At 47.3% G+C, this 14,503-nt stretch overlaps 1 protein-coding gene across 4 annotated transcripts in view; it reads left to right on the forward strand.

Annotated features, from left to right (window-relative positions):
* Positions 1 to 14,503, forward strand: part of Chd9 (chromodomain helicase DNA binding protein 9) — a 221,387-nt gene that overhangs the window by 38,050 nt on the left and 168,834 nt on the right. The window contains exon 1 of one of the 4 annotated variants that reach the window (XM_029480614.1): positions 9,814 to 10,044. The exons of the other annotated variants lie outside the window; for them this stretch is intronic. The gene's annotated coding sequence lies outside the window, so the exon portion shown is untranslated. Of the gene's footprint in view, positions 1 to 9,813; positions 10,045 to 14,503 lie in introns of those variants that run through there. 4 annotated transcript variants of the gene reach the window in all.

Consider the following 14,503-nt stretch of genomic DNA (forward strand, 5'->3'; position numbering starts at 1 on the left):
GATAGCATTGGAAATGTAACTGAGGAAAATATGTAATAAAAATATTAAAAATTTAAAAAAAAGAAAAGAAAAGAAAAGAAAAAAAAAAGGTAACTTTAATGGGGGTTTTCCTATCTCGCCTGCCCTTGTCTGCCCACCAGTGATCTTACCACAGTACAGAGACCCTTCTCAGAGCCTTAGGCTTGGGCCTTTCATTCTGCAGAATCAAGAGCCAAACAACCAAACAGAAAAATAAATACCCTTCCTATTGTTTATAAGTTGCCTAGTGCTGGGCAGTGGTGGTGCATGCCTTTAATCCCAGCACTTGGGAGGCAGAAGCAGGAGGATTTCTGAGTTCGAGGCCAGCCTGGTCTACAAAGTGAGTTCCAGGACAGCCAGCAGGGCTATACAGAGAAACCCTGTCTCGAAAAAAAAAAAAAAAAGTTGCCTAGTGTATGGCAGTCTGTTACCCAGACAGCTATCAGAATGCAGGTGGATGGGTATAGCCATCTAAGATGGAGATACCTAATAGCTCCTCATGAAATACCACCTGTCCTCACTCACCTTTGGCTTTGCCACTGTGTCACTTTGCTTTGTATTTCAAAGCTGTGTCTGTCACCCTGGTTGGCCTGGTTCCTATTCTCTCTTTCAGCCACTCCAGTGGTGGCACAGAGAGGTGTGCCAAGGAGCCCAGCTCATAGTTAGTCATATGGCATTGCTGTAATAATTGCCTGGCAAAACCAGCTGAAAGGAAGGTTCTTTTATCAGTTATTTTTGTCTTGTAATACTGAGGATTGAACCTAGGGTCTCCACGTGCTAGGTAAGAGCTTTACCACCTACATCCATCCCGAGTCCAGGAAGCATCCATTTTATTCATAAGTTATAGTTCATAGTCAGCTGTCTCCATGACTATTGGCCTGAGTAGCATGGTGAAGGAGATTGCTCACCTCAAGGAGACCAGAAAGCAGACAGACAGACAGGACGGGTCAAGGCCAAGATATAACTTTGAAAGGCACTTTCCCTGGGACCTCTTTCTGAAGCTGGCACCACCTCGGACAGTCCCACATCCTCACTAATCATCAAGGTATTATGGGGAGGGGGAGGGACATTCCAAACAGAACAAGCGAACAAATTCCTATGATGGTGCACATTTGTAGGCTCCCGTCTCTCCTTCCCTCCCCCCCCCCAAAGATGATCATGTCTGTTGAAACTTTGAATCCATCAGTGGATTTAACAATTGATTACACACACCCATCATAATCCATTTGCCCCTGGAAATGTCCTCCCATGGAAATGGCTCCGAGCTGGGCTTCATTAGCCCAGCAGGTGTTCCTCTATTCAGGCAAGTTGACACTGAACATTACCCATCATGGGCATGGAGCACTCTGATCCTCTGATCCATCCTATCAGCCAGCCCCGTCGGTCTTTCCACTTTGCAGGAAGGAACTCAGAGCCCAGATCTGTCATACAAAGGACAGTGGGGACTTAGCCGGCAGTCACCCAGAGCTAGAGCTGGTTCAGAATTCCCCGCGGATCTGATGGGATCTACAAGGCCTGAGTTTGGGTTTAGGGTAGTTTGCCAGGGTGTGTTCCTAAGTACGCAGTCTGGGTTGGTCAGTCGGTCACGTCAAAGTCCCATTGTTGATACCCTGGCAGGTGGCAAGGGGAAGAACTGGTGTATAGGCAGGACACTGTCACCCCAGAAACACCCCCTCATGACTGACTCCTTTTATTCCAAGTACCGAACTTGGCTTTCCTTGTGGAGTGGGGGAGGGGCTTGCCAAATAAAACAAGCAAACAGGCTGTGGTGTGGTGGTGAGCACCTGTGGGCCTAGGTGTGCTCTTGTGGAAGAAGCAGCAGGGAGGGAGGGGGGGGTGAGTCGTGAGTTTATAAGGAGACTCTATCCAAAAGTACACAAAAGAGGAGGAGGAGGAGACAGAGTTGCCTTCTGCTGGCAACCAAGAGAACATCGTCCTGAAGCCAAGAGCATCCTTTGCCAGAAGGTGGGAGGTTAGATGGAGGTGGTTCGCACAGAGCTTAAAACATCCTCCCAACTACGTTTGAAATCTCCAAAGAACTGTTCAGAAAAGCCAGCATCCCTCTTCTATATCCAGGATCTGAACACATAGAGAAAGAAGACAAAGGGATGGGAGCGAGCCAAAGTACACCTTAACAACCACTGACCTAGCGTGGAGAAGGGAGCGTGCTGTGAGTGCAAAATTATCCTCTTAGATGAGAAGGATGGAGCTGAGATCATTCCAGAGGCTCCCCAAGTTCTCCAGAAACTCAGAGAAAATCTTCCACTGCCATATATAGGAACTGGAGATGGAAAGTGTATCTAGGGAAACCCCTTTATCGTGGGAATCAGAAGCAGTGAGCAGGGGCTGGAGTATGTTGTTAATCTTTCTGCGCATTATGAAGATGGGCCCAGGAATATCCTCTCCCTACCGAGGAGGTGGGGAGGGTTGAAGGATGATCTTCTGTCCCACATCTGGGTGGGTGGGAAGGCAGGCAAGGCCCAGGGAAGGCTGACTGTTTTTGTGTCCAGTTCAGTTCCTAGCAGGTGGCCTTGCCTCTCTCCAGGCATGAAGCCCAGGGCCCCAGAGTCCTCTCAGCTTGTGTGTTGCTCTTCTCTCCAGCTGTAAAAATTCAGGAGAATGTGGGTGTATAGCTGCTTTCTGGTTTCTTGGCTGCTTCCCAGTCTGTGTTCTCCCACTTGGGGGGTAGAGGAACGGCAGACTTCCTTTTCATGGCGGTGAGTGCCACCCCGTCCCAACCCCCATGCCCTGTTCCTGCAGAGCCTGGCTCAAAGTTCAAAGCTGAGATGGCTCTGTTGAGTAATTCAGGGACACTGCCTGTCCGCCCGCCCGCCCGCCCGCCCGCCCGCCCGCCTGCCCTGTAAGGGGTGAGTCGCACTCCTACAGGGGCATTTGCCGAGCATCTGTTGCCCTGTGTTTTGTGGCGTATAGCCTGGGAACAGACTAGCCACCCCAGCTGACCGCAGTGGGCCTGTGCTTCCTTCTTTTCTCCGCTGCCCCTGGGCTCTCTGGGTCTCACACACAGCTCTGTGCTGGGCAGGTTTCAGATCCACTCCCAGGCCACTTGGCGTTGACTGCATCTGGATTCACACCAACCCCTTCCTCCTGGGGGTTCAGAGTGTTCTTGGAAGGGAGCCTGGGAAGGGAAAGGCCTTCCCCAGCATTCCCCAGCCAGGGGTTGGCTGACAGCACAGAGCAGAACTGCCAGGAGCTCTGCAGTCAGACGGGGGATGAGTTCAAATCCCTGGGTGACCTTGGCCGAGCTGCTCTCTCCACATCAGTTTCCTCATGTCTAAAAAATGTGACAGTAACAAGACCCGCCTCCTGGGACTGTCATGGGAATTTAACGAAATGCTAATTGGCCCACACTGCCCCTGCATCTGGCCAGTGGGAGTGTTTGAGAACGGGTACCCTTGATCTTCATGGAGCAACTCCTTGCTTCCCAGGGGTGTGGTCACAGGGAAGAGAGTGAAGATGTCCTCCTCTGCCCCTCACTGTCCCAGACCCACCATCGTGTTTCTAACCTGACCAGGATTCAGTTCTAAACAAGAAGTCTTGTTTCCGGTCTCTTAGAGCTCCTTTACCTTGTGTGCTGGCGCTTCGAAGACCTCAACTGCTTGGAGCCATTAAGTATGGGGGTGGGGGGTGAAGAAGCTGAAGAGTCTGGCCCATAGTGCATTCTGGAAGGTTTCCTGAGCTCTCGGCAGTCATTTCTGCTCCTGCGTTCTCCCTCCCAATTGTTCTCCCTCACTTGATTTCTTCTTTCCATCCTCCCTGTTTTCCTTTTCACCTTCTTTTTCCAGAACCCCCACCCCTACCCTGCCCCCGTCTGCTAAATGGAGATTGCATCCTTTTCCTTTCCTTGTAATATCCAAGCTGCTAGACCATCCCTTGAGAGCCCTTCACCCAGCTCAGAGAAGCGATTCCTCTTTCAAATTGAGTCTGTCCCCTGACTCATTCATTAAAATGCATAGGGCGTGTGAGCAAACTGCATAATGACTCTGCTAAGGAAGGCTGGGAGGCAGGCAGAGCTGCCAACCGCCAAGGCAAATACTTGCCCCCAGCTGCGAACCAGGCTCATTGGCTGTCATGCCCCGGGAAGGTTGGGGGGCCCCCCCGGCCGTTCATCTCCAGTAAACCAGCCAAGCCCTGGAGAGCCTCAGCCTGGCTCAGGCTGTCGTCTTGGAAGCTGTGTTGCTGAGGAGAGTCCAGCCTGTGACCTTTTCTCAACCTTCCTCCACCCCCCACTTCACTTCTTGTTTCATCCATTCATTCGTTTATTTTAGAAAGTGTCTTGTTTTATGGTATAAGCTGGTCTTGAACTCAAGATCCTCCTGTCTCGACTCTTGAGTGCCGGGATTACACGATTGCATCATTACTTACATATTTTTAAAATATTTACTTCTTTCAGTTATGTGCATTTCTCTCTCTCTCTCTCTCTTTCTCTCTCTCTCTCTGTGTGTGTGTGTGTGTGTGTGTGAGTGTGGGTGTCTATAGAGGCCAGTTTGATTCCCTGGAGCCAAAGTCACTACTAGTGGTTATGACCCACACAATGTGGATGCTGGAAACCAAACTCTGGTGATCAATGGCAATAGAGGTTATTTTTTAACCATTGAGTCATTTCTCCAGTCCCTTACATATATATTTCAATAATGTAAGTAATAGACAATGCATTCTTTTTATTGTTGTTCTGGTACTAGTAAGAACATGCTTCCTTTTATTTTAAATTTTATTGTATGTGTATTTTGTGCATTTATGTCAGTGCTCCAAGTGGATGCAGGACCCAAGGGAGCCAGAAGGTGTTGGATCTCCTGGAAACAGGAGTCACAGAAAGGTGTGAGCTGCCATGTGGGTCCCAAGAACTACAGCCAAGTCCTCTGAAAGAGCAGCCAGTGCTCTTCACCCCCCCGAGCCATCTCTCCAGCCTGAGAGTGCATGTTCTTATCATGAGAAGACAAACAGCAGTGGAGTTGGCAAGCTGCCTCAGTGGGTAAAGGTACTTGCTGCCAAGGCTTGCAGCCTGATTTTGATTCCCAGAACCCAGAGAATAGAAGTCGAAAACCAACTCCCACATGTTGACCTCTGACCTCCACCCAAGTGCACACACACACACAACACACACACACAGTTCTCAGCAAAACAACCAGTGCCCACCTTGGCTATCTCCACACATCCCTATGTCTAACAGATATCTCACATCTACCCACCAAGGCAACCCTCCTCCCTCTCAGGCACACTGTGAACCTCATTCTTTGAAAAGAGCCCTACTGGCTTTCTTAGAAAGCAGACAGGCCAAACAGATTGCTTCCTGCATACAGATTGAAATTAGTTTCCCAAGGCGTGTGCCCTTTCTTTCTGCAGGCTTCCTATGAGGAAGATACCAAAATCCATTGTTTCTTGTGGCTTCATTGGGCACCAGGTCTACATGTGATCCACTTTTAGATTCTGGACCTAGGAATTTGCCAAAACTTGGGTAATGATCTTTTTACTTGGCTGTGTGACCCTGGGAAAATCACAGACTTCTCTGGATTGCAGAATGAGACTAATAATCATAGCATTTCTTTCAATGAGTTGTTGCCAAGGCCTGATATGGGATTATCCATATAAGGCCTAATCACAGCCCTTGGCAAGATACAGTATCATCATCATCATCATCATCGTCACCACCACCATTCTTATCATCATTCTTATCGATTTATTAAGTGCCTAGTATTTCCAGCACTGTCCTTGGTCCTGGGGGTGAAGCAATGAAGGGGTTAGGCAAGGCATCAAAGGGTTTCTCTTCTAGTGTGGGTGTATTGCACCTTTGGCTTTATTTATACTTACTTACTTGGTTGGTTGGTTGGTTGGTTGGTTGGTTGGTTGGTTAGTTGGTTGATTGGTTTTGTTTTTTTGAGATGGGCTGTCTTTGTATAGTCCTGGCTGTCTAGCTCTTTAGACCAGACTGGCCTTAAACTTACAGAAATCCTCCTGCCTCTGCCTGCTCCACCATGACCCTGCACCTTTGGTTTTAATAAAGCATTTGTTGCTTCCCAGGTGCCACATGATTCTCACTGATGCATTTTACTGAATAATGGGCAAGACAGTGGCTGCTGTTGTACAAAGAGGAAGTAGAGTTTCCACAGTTAAGCTAAGGGAGGCAGTTAAATGCTGACCAGGGGGTCTTCCTGGCTCTGGTCCTCTCCAGACAGGCATGAGGATCATTTTGGGTACAGAGGAGTACAGATGCAGCTCCCAGAGCCATGCAAGCCAGGGCCCAACAGAATCAAAAGATGTTCCTTGCTTGCCTCAGAACCCCACCTCATCTTGCCTGTGAAGACTGTCCATTGGCAAGAACTGTCAATAAGATCCTGTGGTCGGGGCTAACTTTGAAGGTCTGGAGAAACCTTTCTTGCAAAGAGAACCAGGGGGCAGTGTCTCTGGAACAGCAGGGAGCTGGCTCCCTGAGAACTCTGGCTGACCAGAACAGGAGAGAGAATGGCTAGGGCCACAGGCTCTGTACCCACTGCATGATTCCTCATGGCTTCAGCTAGAGGGAACCCCACTGTCCACACCAGCATCACCCTTCTGCAGTGCCAGGCAGGATGAGACTGGCCCTGGCTGAGAGTCCCACTCAGGGGAAATGAAAGTCCTACCCAAGGGAAGTGGCCGGGGGTAAGTCTGGCAAAGGCCAGGGTCAGATACTGTCAAGAGAGCAGTGTCCTGAGCATGATCAGGCTAAAGGTTTCCTGACCCATTCCAGTAAGACTCACCCTACCGCCAGACCTCTGGAGACAATTCGGAAGCTTCATAGCATTTTGTAGCTGATGAAGGACCAGCGGCTTCTCCATCACTAGGGTCAAGTTTACCCAGTTCTGAGATGCACAGTCCCTGTCCCCTTTCTACCCTGTTTTTCTTACCTTTCTTGGTCCTTCAAGCCAATTTCAAGAGTAAGGTATTCTTTTTGTTGTTGTTGGGGTTTTATTTGTTTTTGGTTTTTTTCTTGTCTCATTTTTACTGAACCCAAATGTTCACTATCTCTGACCCTTGACAGCCTTCCATTTTTGGTTGAGCCCTGCACCATCCATATCAGATCATTTGGCTTTGGCTGTATTTATCTGTGTTCTTGGAATCTGCTGAGCCCACTGCAGATTCCCCCACCCCCACCCCTCTACTACCTTGCCTGTCCTACCCATCCTTAATCTTGCCATTCCTTCGCTTTTATTTCATACATTTCCCAAAAAGAAATAGGGTTTTGTTTGTTTGTTTGTTTGTTTTTGTTTCTGCTGTTTGTTTTTTCTCACTTCAAAGAACACCCTGTTACATGTAGCCTTCAAGAACCTACACCTAGAGTTCTGGAACGCACTGCTTCCCTTATACTTTTCAGCTGGTAGCCTTCACGCATGCTGTTGTGTATAGCTGTGTTCCAGAGTTTGTCTCTGCAGCTGTGCTGCTGTGCTTTCTCTCGTGTTCCATGCAGAGTTTCCCTCCCACCCATGAACTGTTGGGCTGTTACCAGCTTTCCCATCACACTGGATGAGGTGATCTGGACCTCTTCATACGGTCTTCTGGAGAAACTAGAAATGTACCCATTCACTGCTGGATAGTCTTCCCCACTGGAAGGATGCACAGGGGAACTCACTGTGTTCACTTGGAGCTATGTACTGTCCAAAGGTGTTTTACAGCTGTGGGTAGTTCAGTGGGGCCCTTGAGGATCGAATGAAACACAGTATACCTCTGAAGTCTCCCCCAGTTAGCACTGCATTATCCTCTTCTTTAACCTGATTCCCCATTATCCACTATAGTGTCTGGTAGCTCATTATCATCATAAAAAAACCCAATAACACAGTAATTATAGATAACATTTATTCAGTTAACTGAGTGCCAGGTACTATGTTAAACAACACCTCTTCTTTTATGATTATAATATCACTCACCCATTCATAAACCCTAGAAGGTAGGTTCCATGTCATTTCACATTTTGTAGATAGGGATGGAAGTGAAGACTCCGCCCCAAAATCACAGAAGTAGTAAAAGATGAAGTCGGAGTCTACACCTGACCCTGAAGCTCTTAATACCATATCATAGCTGCCCAATAAAATCTTCTTTCAAATCTTTAGTTAAGTTTTCTATATTTGTTTTTAATTTATTTAGGGGCAGGGTTTTATAATGTAGCCTTGGGTGCCTTGGAATTATGTAGACCAGACTGGCTTCAGACTTACAGATCTGCCTGCCCTTGTCTCCCAAGTGCTGGTATTGAAGGCGTGCTCCTCCATGCCAGACTAACTTTTTTGTATGTATGTATGTATATGTATCTGTGTGTATGCATATATGTGGGGGGTGCATGTGAAGACAGGAAGAAGGCGTCAGATTCCCTGGAGCTGGATAAAGGTGGGTGCTGGAAACTAAACAGGTTCTCTGCAAGAGCAGCAAGTGCTATTAACTCCAGAGCCTCCCCACCATCACCACCCCCAGTAATTTCTTTAATGAAATTTCTTCTGTCCAGAACCTTAGGAAGTGCCAAATGCTTTTGGCTTTTTTGACTTTATAACTCATCAATTATGGTTTTTTTGTTTTTGTTTGTTTGCTTGTGTGTTTTGTTTTGTTTTTCAAGGCAGGGTTTCTCTGGCTGTCCTGGAACTCACTCTGTAGACCAGACTGGCCTTGAACTCAGAAATCCACCTGCCTCTGCCTCCCAAGTGCTGGGATTAAAGGCATGTGCCACCACTGCCGGGCATCAATTATATTTTAAATGTATCCATGTTTTGCTTACAAACAAAGCTTAAAGTAATTTTAATATTTTCAAATGTAACTCACGTAAGTCATAATTAGTTATGCTTTCTCAGTAATCATTGTGCTGACTTGAGAACTCACCATGAGAGAGAACTAACCTACAGATTGTTCTCAAATGTCAAGAGGTGTTCACAATTCCTTCTTTATCAAAAAAACAAAAATCAAAAATTAAAAAAACAAAAACAAAAAACCTATATCCTGTTACTATATTTTTTCTGGCATTATTCACACTTACTACCCCTAACACATCATCTAAGTAACATGTTATTGTGTCTATTACTGACCTGTATAACTCTGTCATATGATGTTCATTTACTAACCCCATGTGTTCATGATGCCTGGCACACAGGCTGCCCCAAATGTTTGTGGGATATCTGAAATCCAAGAGTGAATGAATGAATGAAATGAACAGGAAACTGACATTTGCTTTAGTATTCAGATTTTGTGCTTATTTTGTTAAAATAATAATTTTTTTTAGCTGACTAGGTTTTCATATTTCAGACATTCCTTTAGACTGGTCAAGAAGCTGAGAAGCCGAGATCTCGTACCTATTGTGTGCCTAAGATCAAACAGACATAACCTGGACATTCAAATCAATGCTTTACTGTCGTTTCCTTTATCTCTTATAAAGCAACAGTGGGCGGCCTGCTTCATCAAGTATAGACTCTGGCAAAAAAGCAGAACGCCTTTGTTTTCTAAACAAAAAACTCCTGGCAGCTCTCATATAGCTGTCTGGATCAGCCTTGGGTATTTCAACTCAAGGCACCCATTATACACAGAAAACATCTGATATATGTGTAACAGGTCCTTAACCCCTGGCCGTGGTGCTATTGCCGAAGGGGCGGTGGTGCACTAGATAGCTGCAGAACTCAGTAACTTCCCTCCCGGTGAAACAGTCTGTGGCTCAGTTCTCAAAGCTGGGCCAAACAAGTAATTATAGCTTCCCTCTGTGGTGTGCAGGGCAGGAGGCTGATTTAATAAAGGAAGCCTGCTGTCTGTCTCCAGCCTGCCTGTGACTCATGGAACCCCGGAGTCCCGGCAGCACTACCCGAAGAGGGTGGTGAGCGGCTGGGGGTGGGAGGTAAAGGGGTAGCCAGCTCAGCTAGCCAGAGCCCCAAGAATGAGGAAACTCCCAGCTTGGCGGGTAGGAACCAGCAGCTGGAGCCAGAGGAAGTGAGGCTGGGACAGAGCAAGCAGCAGCTGCTTCTCCCCGGAAAGAAGGCTCGTGCCATGTGGACATCTACAATAAAATGGGTTAGTGGTTTTTATATTCAGAATCGGGGCGGAGGGAGCACAATCAGATTGCCTCTGTTAGGGGTGGCTGCCTGCCTGCCTGACTCTATGTGATATGCCAGTGGCCTTGGTTTCTCTGGAGGTCTGGGTGGATGGAGTCTGGATTGATCCTGGATGTTAATTTGGTTTCTCACTTTGGCAGGGAGGTGGCTAATGAGGTGTTCACAGCCGCAGAGACAGTGGGAGGCGGGTGGTTTTAGCTGCTCGTGGGCTGACAGCTGCTTTGGAGAGGATTTGGATGCCACCTCGGATAGGTCACCACAGGTCATCTTATCCTTCCTACGGTCTCCAGCAGCTTCTTCCTCCTTTGCTGACAATCAGCCAGACAGGCAACTTGACCTCCTCTCTCTCCTGCTGGCCCTGCCGGCAGGGAGATTCCAGAGTCATCCCTCCCTCCCTATCCTTCCCGCTGAGTCACCACACCTCCGGGTCAGGTGATTCTCCCCTGGGCCCTTCCGAGAGCACCTTGACCTATATTCCGAACTCCGTGATGGTAGATTGTAATTGTCCCGAGACAAGGCCCGCCAGGCAGCGGGCACGGTGCCCTGGTAGCCCCGGCTGCAGACAGACGCCCCGGGCAGCGGGAGGGGCGCTCCCTCCCCGGGAGCCAGCAGCGAGAGGCCTGGAAATGGAAAGTTAAGAGGCTGGAGGCTGTGTGCAGGCGGGTGGCAGAGGAGGGTGGTGGCAAGCTGAGTCAGCTGGGAAAGCCAACAGCTAGCCACTGGGAGCTGCAGGCTCACCCCTGCCCCTCCCCAACCCCCTCTCTGAGGGATGCCAGCTCAAGGCCAGATGCAGGACAAACGCCATTGTGGCTGGCGACATGACCGCCCACCCAAAGAGGAGAAGTGAGTTAAGATGTCAATAACGGGACAAACCTTGATGTTTCATCTGGTCAGTCAGCCTAGGAAAACACACACAGGGGGCAAGCTGTCATCCCTACGTTACCCACAGAATGGCCTCTACGTATCTTGTGTATGGGTTCTTTGTGCAATCCTGTGCAGTCTTTGTGTCCTCTGAAAGAGAGGGCGGTGGGGGTGCTGTGGGAAAAGGGACTGAGAGAGGAGTCAGAGTCAAACTTGAAGCCCCATCCCCGGGCATAGTGCCTGAAAAAGGTGACCACTAGCCAAAGATCACAGTCCCCTTTAAGTTGGAAAGAGTTCTGAATTCAGAGGCATTCTTAAAATCTCCCTTTAACAGCCAGCAGTACTGTGTGTGACCTTACAGAGTCCATCAATCCAGTGGGGATTTTAGTAGGACTGCTTCTACCGAATGGCAGCGTCCACATTAAATCTGATGACTTGAGTAAGGTTTATTCGTTATGTAAAGGGTGCATACCTGAGCCAGCACTTGGTGGTACAGGCCGGGAATCTCAGGTAACTGGTAGGCTGAGGCAGGGTGATCAAAACTTCAAAACCAGCCTGGGCAACTTAGTGAGACCTTTTGACCAAAATAAAAAGCAAAATAAACAAGTAAAAAAAAAAGGGAAATAAATAAATAAATAAAATGAGGAAGGGCTAGAGAGATGGCTAAGAGGCTAAGCATTGGCTGCTTTTCCAAAGGGACCCAGATTTGATTCCCAGTAACCACTTAACATTACGTCATTTCCAAAGGTGCCTCTTCAGGCCTCCGGGATACCAGGTACATGCACGAGGCATAGACATACATGTAGACAAAATGCCCAAACACATAAATCAACAAAAATAAGTAAATAATAAAAGACAAAGAGCTGAGATCCAGGTATGGTGGATTGCACCTCTAACTCCAGGACTTGGGAATTAGAGTCAGGGGAATCAGAAATTCACAGTAATCTTCAGCTACACAGAGAATCTGAGGCTAGCCAGGGCTGCATGAAACTGTCTCAGGAAGGGATGGGGGAGGGAACAAGAGGTGGAGTCACTGCTGACTTTAGGGTTATCTACCTTATCAAGCAGACAGCCCCACAAGTTAGTCATACGTTGTTTTATTCCCTTATATAAGAAAGGATGCATGTTTATCATAGTTTAGGTAAAAGCCTGAAGATAAGGCACACTTTTCAATGTTGCTTTTGCTTGTTTCTCCCCTCCCAGGCTCAAAGCCAGAATGATACTAAGTAAGCTCTCCGTTTCAGGCTGGGATTGAACTCACAATGAGGGTGACCTTGCACTTTGGTTCTTCCTATCTCCAATTCTCCAGTGCTGGGGTTACAAGCACAAAAAGTAGGGTTGCACCACAATACCTGGTTTATAGCATGTTCAGAATCAGACCCAGGGTTTCTTGCATGCTAAGGCAGCACTCTTAACAACTAAGCTATACCCCCAGCCTCCAGCTTCTTCTTCTTTTTTTAAAGATATATTTATTTTTCTTTTAGTGTCTGAATGTTTTGCCTGCACGTGTGTGTGTGTGTGTGTGTGTATGGTATGTACCATGTGTATGCTTGGTGCCTGAGGGGGTCAGAAGAAGGTATCAGATCCGATCCCTTGGAACTGGAGTTATAAATGGTTGTAAGCCACCCATTTTCTTTCTGGAACTTAAAACTCTCCCTGATCTTCTGCAAGAGCAGCAAGGACTCTTAGCCATTGAGGCATCTTTCCATGTTTAAGTATGGATGTGAATTTTGGAAGTACCACTTCAAACACAGTGTATGCTGGATGGTAGGTGCTGGTCACCTGGATTGAAAGGAGGAAGGGAGGAAAATATCAGGACACAATGCCAGAAGCCCAGGGTCCTTCCGCTGCATGTCTTCTTTCTAAGATCACAGTTCATTATTGTTGTTGTTGTTTAGCTTAAAGATTGCTGGGCTGGTGAGATGGCTCAGTAAGTGTCTAAAAGAGTTAGGATTCTAGTGCCATGATAAAACACCACAACCAAAGCAGTTTCGGGAAAAAAGGATTTATTTCATCTGTTTGTTTGCTTTTCAAGACAGGGTTTCTCTGTGGAGCCCTGGCTGTCATTCATAGAGCTCCCTTTGCCTCTGCTTCCCAAGTGCTGGGATTAAAGGTGTACGACACCACTGCCCGGCTGGTTTATTCTATTGTACACTTGCACATCACAGTCCATCCCGGAAGGCAATCAGGGCAGCTCCCTGAGGCAGGAACCTTGAGGCAGGAGCTGAAGCAGACACCCTGGAAGAGTGCTGTCTTGCTCCTTGCTGCTTATTCAGCCTGTCTCCTTGAGCAGCCAGGACAGCCAGCCCAGGGTGGTATCACTGGACCCTGAGGGAATGGACCCTCCCACATCAATCTCCAGTCAAGAAAACGCCCCATAGATTTTTCCACAGGCCAATCTTCTTTTTCCATCAGGGTCATCTTCTCAGCTGAGGTTTCTTCTTCCCAAATGACTGTCGCTTGTGTCAAGTTGACATAAAAACCAGCCAGTGTGGTAGCTATAGTGGCTTGATGCCAAGGCCGATGACCTGAGTTTGATCCCTGGGACCCAGATGGTAGGAGAAGAGAAACGTCTCCCCAAAGTAGTCCTCTGACCTCTACCCCCACAATTTACACAAAATAAATAAATAAATAAATAGTAAATGGCCTAAATTTTAATTTAATTCAAATAATTTAATATAAGAATTATGCAAATTTAATACAAAAATGAAAAATTTCAGGGGAATGCAGGGTCTTATACATGCTAAGTAGGTTAAGTAACTTCTCTGTCACTAGACTGCAACCTGTTTATTTTTGGACATAGGATCTTGCCCATATAAGTCTGGCTGCTGCTACTCATAACACCCAACAGTCCCATCTTCCTACGTCCTGGGATTATGGGTGTGGGTTAGTATGCTCAACAAATAATCCCTGTCTGTTATATAATTTTTTATGCCCTTCCCTAAAGCTGGTCCCCAGGATAGTCTGTACTTCACACCTCCCCAAGACACCCCATGCTTGTTGGAGATTCATGCACAGCAATGCCAATGCTAGTGGTTTAAAGGGCCATGATATTTTCTCATTAGCACCATCCTGCCTTCCTGATGTGATGTTTGCAGAAAGACTCACGCATAGGCCAGGCAAGGACAACATTCTAAAGAGTGAAAGCTTGGAGAGGGTGGGGTTCAATATCTATGGAACTGTTTGGGCTAATGCCAGTGGGCTTCTAGAGTGTACTCTGATACCATAGAGAGCTCGGTAGTTCCCAGACGGCCTGGATCTGGCTGTCTCTGGATGCAGAACAATGGAGAAGTGGTGGTTTCTAATCTGGAGCTGTCAATCATCCTGGCTGGTCTTCACTGATGCAGTGCATAGTTTCTGCTTTGTTGTCTTAGTTTGGGTTTCCATGGCTGTAAAGAGACACCATGACCAAGGCTACTCTTGCAAAAGACAATGTTTAATTGGGTCTGGCTTACTGGTTCTGAGGTTCCATCCGTTATCATCATGGTGGCGTCATCCAGGCAAGCTTGGGCTGCTGGAGCTGAGAGTTTTTTTTTTTTTTTTTTTTTTTTTTTTTT

The sequence above is a fragment of the Mus caroli genome, chromosome 8 (genome assembly GCF_900094665.2).
Source record: "Mus caroli chromosome 8, CAROLI_EIJ_v1.1, whole genome shotgun sequence".
Classification (NCBI taxonomy): domain Eukaryota; kingdom Metazoa; phylum Chordata; class Mammalia; order Rodentia; family Muridae; genus Mus; species Mus caroli.